Source organism: Lontra canadensis, unplaced genomic scaffold (assembly GCF_010015895.1).
Source record: "Lontra canadensis isolate GAN:19392208 unplaced genomic scaffold, GSC_riverotter_1.0 scaffold1, whole genome shotgun sequence".
Lineage (NCBI taxonomy): Eukaryota > Metazoa > Chordata > Mammalia > Carnivora > Mustelidae > Lontra > Lontra canadensis.
Genome location: NW_022630995.1, coordinates 77953074 through 77963199, shown reverse-complemented (window position 1 = coordinate 77963199; position 10126 = coordinate 77953074). Strand labels below are relative to the sequence as shown.

Sequence of the window (10126 nt, the reverse complement as noted above, 5' to 3'; positions counted from 1 at the left end):
CCTTTAAATCTATCTATGTCTATATTTAAATGAGATACTTCCAGTCAGTATGAGGTTGGGTCTCAATTTTTTTTCTTCAAGATTTTATTTGAGAGAGAGAGAGTGTGAGAGAGAACACAAGTGGTGGGGGAGAGGCAAAAAGAGAGGGAGAAGTAGATTCCTTACTGAGCAGGGAGCCCAATGCAGGGCTTGGTCTCAGGGCCCTGAGAACATGACTTGACCAGAAATCAAGAATGGGAGACTTAACTGAGCCACCGAGGCACCCCATGAAAAGATTTATTTAGACTAAACATGGTGCATACTGTTTGCTTTTTTGGGGGGAGGGGGGTTAAAAAGTTAAGATCTCAATGATTTAACTCTTCTTCGCAGTTATTCTTACAGCATAAATAATTTGTGAAAGTAGTTTTCCTTAAGGAGACTAATGGAGTCAAAGAAAGTATATATTTAAATAAAATTTGAAGTCTAGGAATTATAGATCTTAGAAAGGAATCCATTAAAGTGCAAAAAATCAGTAAAACATGCTTGTGATAAATATTCATATTTGCAATGTATTACAAATTATCCAGCATTAATTAATAAGAACAAAATTGAGAGTCAGAGAAATGTGTCAGAAGCTTTCAACTTCCTTTTTATTTGGTTTTATCTTGTTTGGTTTGGTTTGGTTGCTTTTTTGTTTTGTTTGGTTTTCCTTCCTTTCCACAAACCATCTCTCACCCTAACTTGGTGCCAATATTTGATGTTACCTAAGATTTCTGAGGACATTGATTCCTAACATGTGGTTCACAGATACTTGGAGTTCCCTTTTTTAGGGAAGACATTTAAGGGGGTTCACCAAGTCAAAACTATTTTCATAATTATAACAAGACTCGTTTTTCCTTTTCTACTATGTTGACATTTTCAGTAACAGTACAAAAACAAAGAAAAATAAAAGTGCTGGCATCTTAATTTGAATCACTACAGGCACAATACTGTGCTGATAATTATTGTATTTTTTTACCTCTTCACACAGGAAAAAAAGAGCACAGCAACATCCACAACAATATCATTGAATCACTGACTTTTAATACATCTCTTTTTAATATTTTTTGTGAAGCAATAACTATGCATAAAGCACTATTTCCATTTGCCTATTTCTAGTTATAAAAGCCTCAATTCCAATGTATTCTGTACAACTGGCACATATTAGGAGTTTAATAAATATTCCTACAGTTAATGTTATCAATAAAATTAAGGTGCTATGTGTATACAAGATACCGAATAATTCTAAAATTATGCTGTCAGAAAGCTGCTTTCTTTATTTTGAATACATGTTCCTGCCCTCACTTCCGTATTCCATTAGTAATAGTTGTTTTCTGGCAAAAAACACCTGGTGAGTGTGACCTTGGCATTTGGCATTCTGGGGACCCATAGAGAGAGAGGGAATAGAGCTCTAATTCTGGCAGTTGAACACCTGGAGAGCACTAAAGAACACAGCCTGGCTCATTGCTGGCTTGATGGAACAGAGGCTACACTTCTGAAGACCAAAATCTTTATCTGCCAGCCAGCACAAACTATGTTTGAGTATGCACAAAGAAAACAGCTTTAAAACTGAGATGGATGACCTAGGAGCCACATAAAGGAAATTAATCAAAATGGTAAAAAAAAAAAAAAGTCATTGTTAGTAGAATAAGCTTCAGAGGAGACAGGTAACAAATTGAGTAACAGAAGGAGGAAAGAGAAGGAAAACAAGGAGGAGAAAGATTAAGGAAAAAAAAAAAAGGAGGAAGAAAGGCTACAAAAATACAGATTTGAAGGGGCAGACACACCCCAATGTTTATAGCAGTATTATGAACAATAGCCAACTTATGAAAAGAGCTCAAATGTCCATTTACTGATGAATGGATAAAGAGGTGGTGGTGGTGTGTGTGTGTGTGTGTGTGTGTGTGTGTGTGTGTAATGGAGTATTACTCAACTATAAGAAAGAATGAATCTTGTCATTTGTAAGACATGGGTGGAGCTAGAGAGTATAATGCTAAACGAAGTAAGTCAGAGAAAGACAAATGACATATAATTTCACTTCTATGTGAAATTTAAGAAGCAAAACAAATGAACATTGGGAGGAAAGAGAGAGATAAAACAGACTCTTAACTATAGAGAAGAAACAGGGTTGCTATAGAGGAGGTAGGTGGGTGTTGTATTAAATGGGTGATAGGGATTAAAGAGGGTACTTGTGATGAGCACTGGGTGTTGTTGGTTAGTGATGAATTGCTAAATTCTCCTGACCAATACTACACTATATGTTAACTAACTGGAATATAAATAAAACCTTGAAAAAAAAAAAGTGACATACACTTAACTGGGGGAAAAAAAAAAAAGAAGGAAAATAAATAGCATACTTAAGTGTAAAAAAAAAAAAGAGAGAGTAGGACGAGTAGGAGGAGGAGAAAATGGGGAAAGAGTTGAGCACTTCAAGTTCTAAATTAGAACAAATATTTGTGGAATAGAAATATACCTTTAAAATGTAAGATATCTATATGTAATTGTTCCAGTAGATGTTAATATTATGACCCACATTAGTGTCCTGAAAGACAAAGTGGAATGAACACTACAAAATACAAAGAAATGGGAATAACAAAAGAAAGAAAAGATAGGAAAGTTGAAGAACACTGCATAAACTTAAAATGCAAGTGACGAACATTCAGAAATATGGAAAAGCTGCTGGAAAACAAGGGACTTCACAAAAATAGTATAAAAAATTGTATTGAACTTAAAGAGATTTTGAGTCAGAAGATTAAAAAGGCTAATTTAGTTTCATTTCAGCAGGGTTGAGCGGAAATACTGGTAAAAATGTTGAACTCTAAGATGGAAGGGAAAATCTGGAAAAGCTCCCAGACAGGTAAAGCACAAGTTAACACCAAGAACAAAGAAACAAAAAATTAGTTTGCTCTGATACCTCTCATGCAACAATACACATCAGAAGACAGTGGAATAAAATGGGGGGGGAAGCCTGCCACCAGTGAATTTTCTACTTAGATGAGGTATTATTCACGAATGAAGATGAAAAACTGGTATTTATTGATTTGCAATGTTTTAGAACCTATACCTACAGTGTGTTCCATTATGAAGGATAATATGCCCATGATGGATTCTGCAGTGGAATATGTTTTATTTATTTATTCATACATTCATTCTAATTTTTTTAGAATATGAATTTTAAATAATGCACATACAAATATTTCAATCTCAACCTTCTATTTAAACCTTCTCTTTTGGGGTGCCTGCATGGCTCAGTCATTAAGCATCTGCCTTCGGCTCAGGTCATGATTCTAGGGTCCTAGAATCAAACCCTGCATCAGGCTCTCTGCTCAGCGGGAAGCCTGCTTCTTCCTCTCCCACTCCCCCTGCTTGTGTTCCCTCTTTCTGTCAAATAAAGAAATAAATAATATTTTAAAAAATTAAAAAAAAATAAAACCTCTTTTCTAGATCTGAGAAGCTAGATCAGAGGAGAAGGAATGCTGGGAGGCAGAGTCTCAAGTCCTTGAAGGGGAATGATAGAGACATGAGCTGGAGGCAAGGACTATGACAAATAAATTAGATTAAATTAAATTTAAGAAATAAATCAATTAAATAAATTAAAACCCTGGGTTTGGGGACAGGGGGCACTACAACCTGACCTTCTGGCTTCCAAGACCTTGAAGCTGACAGAACAAGAGCCATAAATGCAAAGCATATGTTCTCCTCTTCCACTTCTGCCCCAGGGCAAGTCCTAGACTCACTGTAATGTATTTGCATTGCAGCAACCAAGCCCCTCCCCAACCATGGAGAAAGGCTGCCATGATGGTTACTGTACAAACCTTGTAGGGTCAAAAACTCCCCCTCCCAACCTGAGGAAGTAGGGGCTCCCCATTTGACTGGAAGGAAACCAAAGTTGTAATCCACTCAACTAAATTTCATAGTTGCTGGTATTTTAAGAATTTATCATTGTTAAAGAGATAACTAATATTTGGAAATGTATAGAGATCTTATTATATAAATTTGAGTTAACATTTCTTTTTTTAAGAAGGTAGAGACTTTTGAATGATCAACTGCAAGTGATATGACTTATTTAAGTGTTTAGGTGTGGATGCAAGGAGGTTGAAACACAAAGAGAAGAGAATTCAAAACATTTCCAGTGAAAGTGCAAGTTACTAATGGAAAGGCAGTTAAGTTCTTTAAAATTTTTAAGGAGCATAAAATGCTGATATATGACATATCAGATCTAAGCTACACCCTGCTGAGGGATACATTCAGAATTTGTCTTGCAAATGTCATGAAATGATTCACTCTATCATTTCTTTTTTCTATTATTTAATGATTTCACACAGTCTGGGAGAAAAAGAAATAGTTTAACAAGACATTTTGCTCATTTACTGCTTTGTATGATACATGCAGATGTATTTCATAACAGCCATTTAGATTTATTTAAATTCTAACTCTTATTCATATTTGAATAAACAATTAGTTATTTCTTTAATAATAATAATAATTTGTTACTTCTGCATTTACTATTTATATATCTTTATCAACATACACCTATCTATAATATTCATCTATTATATTTGTAATAACCAATAGAGTCCATTAAAGATTATACTTGTAACCAGAGGATTAACTAAACACGGTGATTGTTTCATTTTGTATTTTAATGGAAGTAGTAAAATATCAGTTTCTGAATTATAAGAAGTGATTATTGACAGATGTTTATATTATACATTTTTGCTCAATAATTATTTTCACATGCATTTTGTATTATAAAATGAATAGGTATTCATAATAAAATCACCAAAATAGGTATTTTTTTGTATTTCTAGGAAAATATTAAAGCACTGCTTATTTTAAGGACATTTTATATTCATGTAAGTTTTGGAAATATGACAAGTTCAACTTAGCATCCAAATGTATAGGTTCTAAGGATAAAAATAATAAATTTCTCATGCCAACAAACTTCTTAGACTTGATTTTAAACTCATGCTAAGATAGCTGAGCAGTATGTAACAATTTTAGCTCCTTAATAATGTATAAGATATGCTTGACTTAGTAATAAAAAGCTCTTGGAAGGAACGTTTTAAAAAATTAACTTTAATTTCTAAACAAACTTTAATTTTACCCAAAGAGTCCTTTTAGGCCTCACCATCTCATAACAACAAACACAGTCACATAACCTGCTTCTGCTTCACTTTTTTGCCATATATATTTAATTTAGGAAACACTTATGTGTTATACAAAATACAAATATATATTTTGTTTAGATAAAACAATATTGTCAACAACTCAATGAAGAGGTTGACTATAACACTCAGGGGATGACCAAGGTCACTATTGTCTAAAGCCCAAACTGAAAACACCATACAAGCAGTTTATAAATCAATCAATCTGTCTGTCTTTCTATCATCTATTTGTATTTTACGTGGGGGGGTTCTCAACATTTTCTTTGTTTAAGTAAGACAGATTTCTTATTGTATTTTACTCTCCCAATAACTGACTTGTTTTATATTCTATATATATGTATGTGTGTATATATATCTATGTTAAATGTTAAAATGTTAAAATAAGAATTTAATGTTCTGTCCACATCCCCAGATGAACATGGCTGGTAATAGATGTGCATTAGGATCAGTTAGTTTACCACCTGTCTTTCTTTCTTGGTTTGACTCTATCAAAATGAGTGTAGATACCATCCCCAAATCCTGGCACTCTTGCCTATGTATTTGGGGCTAACAGGTAATTCATGAACACCTTACTGTCTCATTAATAAATTTTGCTAAGTCCTACAAAAAAATGGAGGGTTCACTTAAATATAAGAAGTCAGAATTGGAGTTATATTTTGCCTAACAATCCAGAGCATTTTAAACATAGACTAGTGATTTGTTAATTTTAATTCTTAAAATTTCCACAACCAAACACTCAATTAACCTATTCAAATTTCAAAACTCTAAATGTGAGTATTCTGAAAGTGATTTTTATATTTAATTCATGAATTCATATATTTAATTCATAAATGTGTATTTTAATTAGAATAAAGCATTCTGATATATATGTGTACGTATGATTGTGGGTGTATGTGAATATACTTTAAAATCACTATCACAATTAAGCCAGTGTGATATGAAAAGAGAGAGAGCAGTTCAGATTAATCTGGGCAAAACAGAACTCTTAGAATATATATTGATTTTCCACCTTCCAAAATACTTCCATAAATCATGATCATTGCATGCCATTCCTATGTGCCCTTGATGCTGCAAACTATAATCTAATCTTTACTTCAAGCTTCTAGAAAAGAACATTTTTCTTAGCATTTCTTCCTACTTATGCATTTTACTTACTTTCTCTGTCTGCTTTTTTCTTTTATTTACCTACAATATTGCTAGCTATACACATGATGCTGACATCTCAAGGTCAACAAAATGAACTAATGAATAATAATACTTTTGTTCTCAGTGGGATTCTTGCCCATGAATTTGGTAAACTAAGAAAAAATAAACTTTCAAGCACAACAGTGTTTGAAAGCTTCTCAATGTGATTTCTGAAATGTTTAAAGCCCCAAATCCTTATGACTTCACTCTAAATTTAGGACTTCAACTTTATACAGGCCATCTTCACCTAGTATTTTCTATGTTCTGTATCCCCAAGAATATCCTATATGATCTGACATTTGCATTCAGGATAAAACAAATTGATAAATGTTTTGTAATTTTCATTTTGTATGAAATCAAAAGTAGTATTATCCAGGCAATATTCAAGGAATGATTAGTCCTGTCTCATTTATATTTATTACTCTTTTCTATTTTGATAATTTTTCCCATATTCTGATTATTCATTAACCACTTGCACAATTGATTGGCTATAATGAATGCTGTGAGCTCTATTCAACTGAAAAAGCTCTTCTTTGTAGGATTCACATTGGAAAACAATAAAAGTGTGACAGGTAAATACATTGGATATGAGAGTGCAAGAAAATGGATTAGAACAGGACAAGTGAAATGAAGAAAAAGAAAAAAAAATATGAAAGACTTTATTAGAAACGATAAATGTACAAAAATAGCACATGTTAGCAAGAAATAGATTCAATGAATCAATTGCACATTTGTACAGTGTTTCTTAATAACTTCTCCTCTTAAAACACATTCTAAAGAATCTCCAAAAGCAGAGAGTCTTTAATGGAATGCACCTTCACTGAAGGGTAGCAACTTGACACACTTCTTTCAGGAGAGTTTGAATTTTATAATGGAAATATCATGACATTAACCAAAGGTGTTCACTAACTGATCTGAATTAAATAGATACAAACCAAAGGCAAGATACCCTTAGGAATTTGAACATAGAATAATAATGGCCTAATTTATTCAGAGTATAAAGTGCAGCTTAAGTTCAGTAAAGCAATTATAATTTCTATCTTCAGAAATGTTTTATTTTAATCACTATACCTAGGTTATTTTTCTCCGATAATAATTGATTGCCCTTCATACACAATATCCATCTGTCTATCATCTATCTATCATCTATCTATCATCTATTTTCAGTGACGAAGATGAAAGGCATTCTCATTTGAGGTTAAAAAAAGTAAATCTAGATTGTTATTTACTGCAAAAATTCTAAATTGATAATCTAACCTGCTTAAGCTCATTTTAAAATGAAACATATGCAAATATAGAAAATATTTAAAAGATAATAAACTTAGGAGAAGTTTAAGATAATAATAAACTTAGGAGAAGTTTAAGATTTAGAATGAAATGCAAAATAGCAAAGAGGAAGACTAGTTATCTCTGATTGCTTTGAAACCTTGGGATAATTTTTAATAGTTCTAAAAATTCCTAAAGAATTTTGTGTTTGCTAAAATTTGTAAAAACAATTGTCATCATTTTATTCCTATTTTTAGTTACTATTTCTTATAATTTATGAAACAATTCATGTACATCATACAATTTCTAAGAATAGTAATATGATTCTAAAGTTGCCTTTTAAATAATATACAATGCATTGCTATTTGTGATTTTCAGGAATGTTTTATTTATTCTTTTTCTCTTCTCTAATGAAGTCATGTTTACCTTTACTGGATTCTAGCAAATAAGAAATGATTTAAAGTCAACCAATATTCTTAAATGCTTACAATCAGGAAGAACCGTATTATACATATTAACTCAATTTTTAAAAAATGTTCAATAACAATTTATTGAATGAATTTTCAATAAAGTGAATTTTGAAGGTTATAAACTTTAATAAAACTTGATTTTATTTTCTTTACTGATTTGAGTAAACTACTCATTATAAATACAATTTAAAGTTAGAAATAGGAATAATTTTGATGATGGTGTCCATGATAGTATTGACTTATTAGTCCACTTTGAAGAAACATTTGTATGTTTAACTTACTGTGTTACATCATCATTTTAACTCTAGTTGGTCAAAGATGAAGCTGGACATTAACTAAAATAATGGAAACATATTTTATTCTACAACTACTGGCAATAGGGGAAAGTTTTGTGACTGACTCAGATTTGTGCAAAGATGTCTGGGTGCTTTATGGGATAATGAGGGATTAGAGAAGAGACAAGTGGAGGCTTAGTCTGGTCAGGGAAGTGAAAAATTATGAAGGCTTGGTCAGTGTAAAAGCCATTCAGATAGCTGGGTCTGCTACCTGGCAGTATTGAAGGTAGAATTTTATTCTGCAATAAAGTTTGGGAGACAGAGTCCTTATCCTTTCTGAAAGAAATTTCAAAGGCATGGCTTCCAGGTCCTTGAGAAAGATACTCCTGGGTTATAGGAGATACATACATATATTTATCAAAAGAACAGAGGAAGCTTTTTAAAAAATAAATGCTCTAGGACAGGGAGTTCTTAGCTGGAACAAGTAGCAAATTCTTTTGGCAGACTTGAGCTTTCTCAAGCCAAGTTTTAAAGGAGAGTGGGATCCTCCTAATGACTCCATCTGAAACAGTTGGAAGGCATGCTAGGGTTTGTTCAAATCTCTTAGCACAGGGGTTTATAGAATCCTGCGTGCCCAGCGTGCTTTGCAGTTCTCAGATTAGAGCAGACAAACCCGGAGACTACAGAGAATAGGGATTGATGTAATGCTAACACATGCTACTACTTACAAAGAGATGATAAGAGGCAGACCAAGAAAAATTAAATAGAAATGGATCAAACTGTTCAGGAGCAACAACAAAAATGAGAACAAGAGGATGAGTAAGTATTGGCATAATTAGTGACAATATTTACGTGTTGTTAGCAACTGAATTTTTATAACCCCCATTTGTATGTTGAAATCAATTCTCCATGTGACATTACTGAATATAGGGACTTTGAGAGATGATTAAGTCCTAAGTATGAGACCCTCATGAATAGGTTTAATGTCGTTACAGAAGACCGCCTGGAGAGCTCCCTAGCCCCTTCTGCCATGTAAAGACACAGGAAGAAGATGGTCATCTATGTATCAGAAACTAAGCTCTCACCAGACACCAGCTCTGCTTTGATCTTTAACTTCTTTGCCTTGATCTTTAACTTCTCAGTTCTAGAATTGTGAGAAATAAATTTCTGTTGTATTAAAAAGCTACTCACTCAGGCTCTGGTGTTTTGTTAGAGTAGCTCAAAAGTACTGAATGGACATTTATCATTCAAATTAGAATATCTTAGAATTAATTTATAATAAGTTATGGCAATTATTTATAAATTCAACAAATTGTCTTTTTTTTTTTTTAACTCTACTGACAATGTGGGCACAAACGCATGGCTTCAAGATCGAAAATCATATGCTCTACTGACTGAGACAACCAGACACTCCAACAAATTTCACTTCTGATTAATAACATGTGTTTTAAAATGGGAATAAAATATATAAAAGTAGTACTAGTTAGCAGTTTGTAGGCCACCAGTTTCTATCAGCCAAAGTGAACAGATTAATTACAGTATCCCATTTTATACTAGAAATATTTAGTTGTGTTACATGACCGCAACATACTTCCTCATAATGTTCACTTTTCTGACTATAGATTTTTGCTTGAATTTATTGAAATGGAATTTATAATTTTGATGATTTTTAAGAAATACATATTCCTATATAAATAACATTAAGATACAGGTCATTTCTATCACCCCAAAAAGTTTCTCTATC

At 32.6% G+C, this 10126-nt stretch overlaps 1 long non-coding RNA gene across 1 annotated transcript; it reads left to right on the top strand.

The window, feature by feature from the left end:
• The first annotated feature begins 1509 nt into the window (after positions 1-1509).
• Positions 1510-9461, top strand: LOC116875618. The gene is made up of 4 exons (XR_004384237.1): positions 1510-1634; positions 4040-4162; positions 4830-4874; positions 9378-9461. It is a non-coding gene; the product is annotated as an uncharacterized LOC116875618 (long non-coding RNA).
• The last annotated feature ends 665 nt before the right edge of the window (positions 9462-10126 follow it).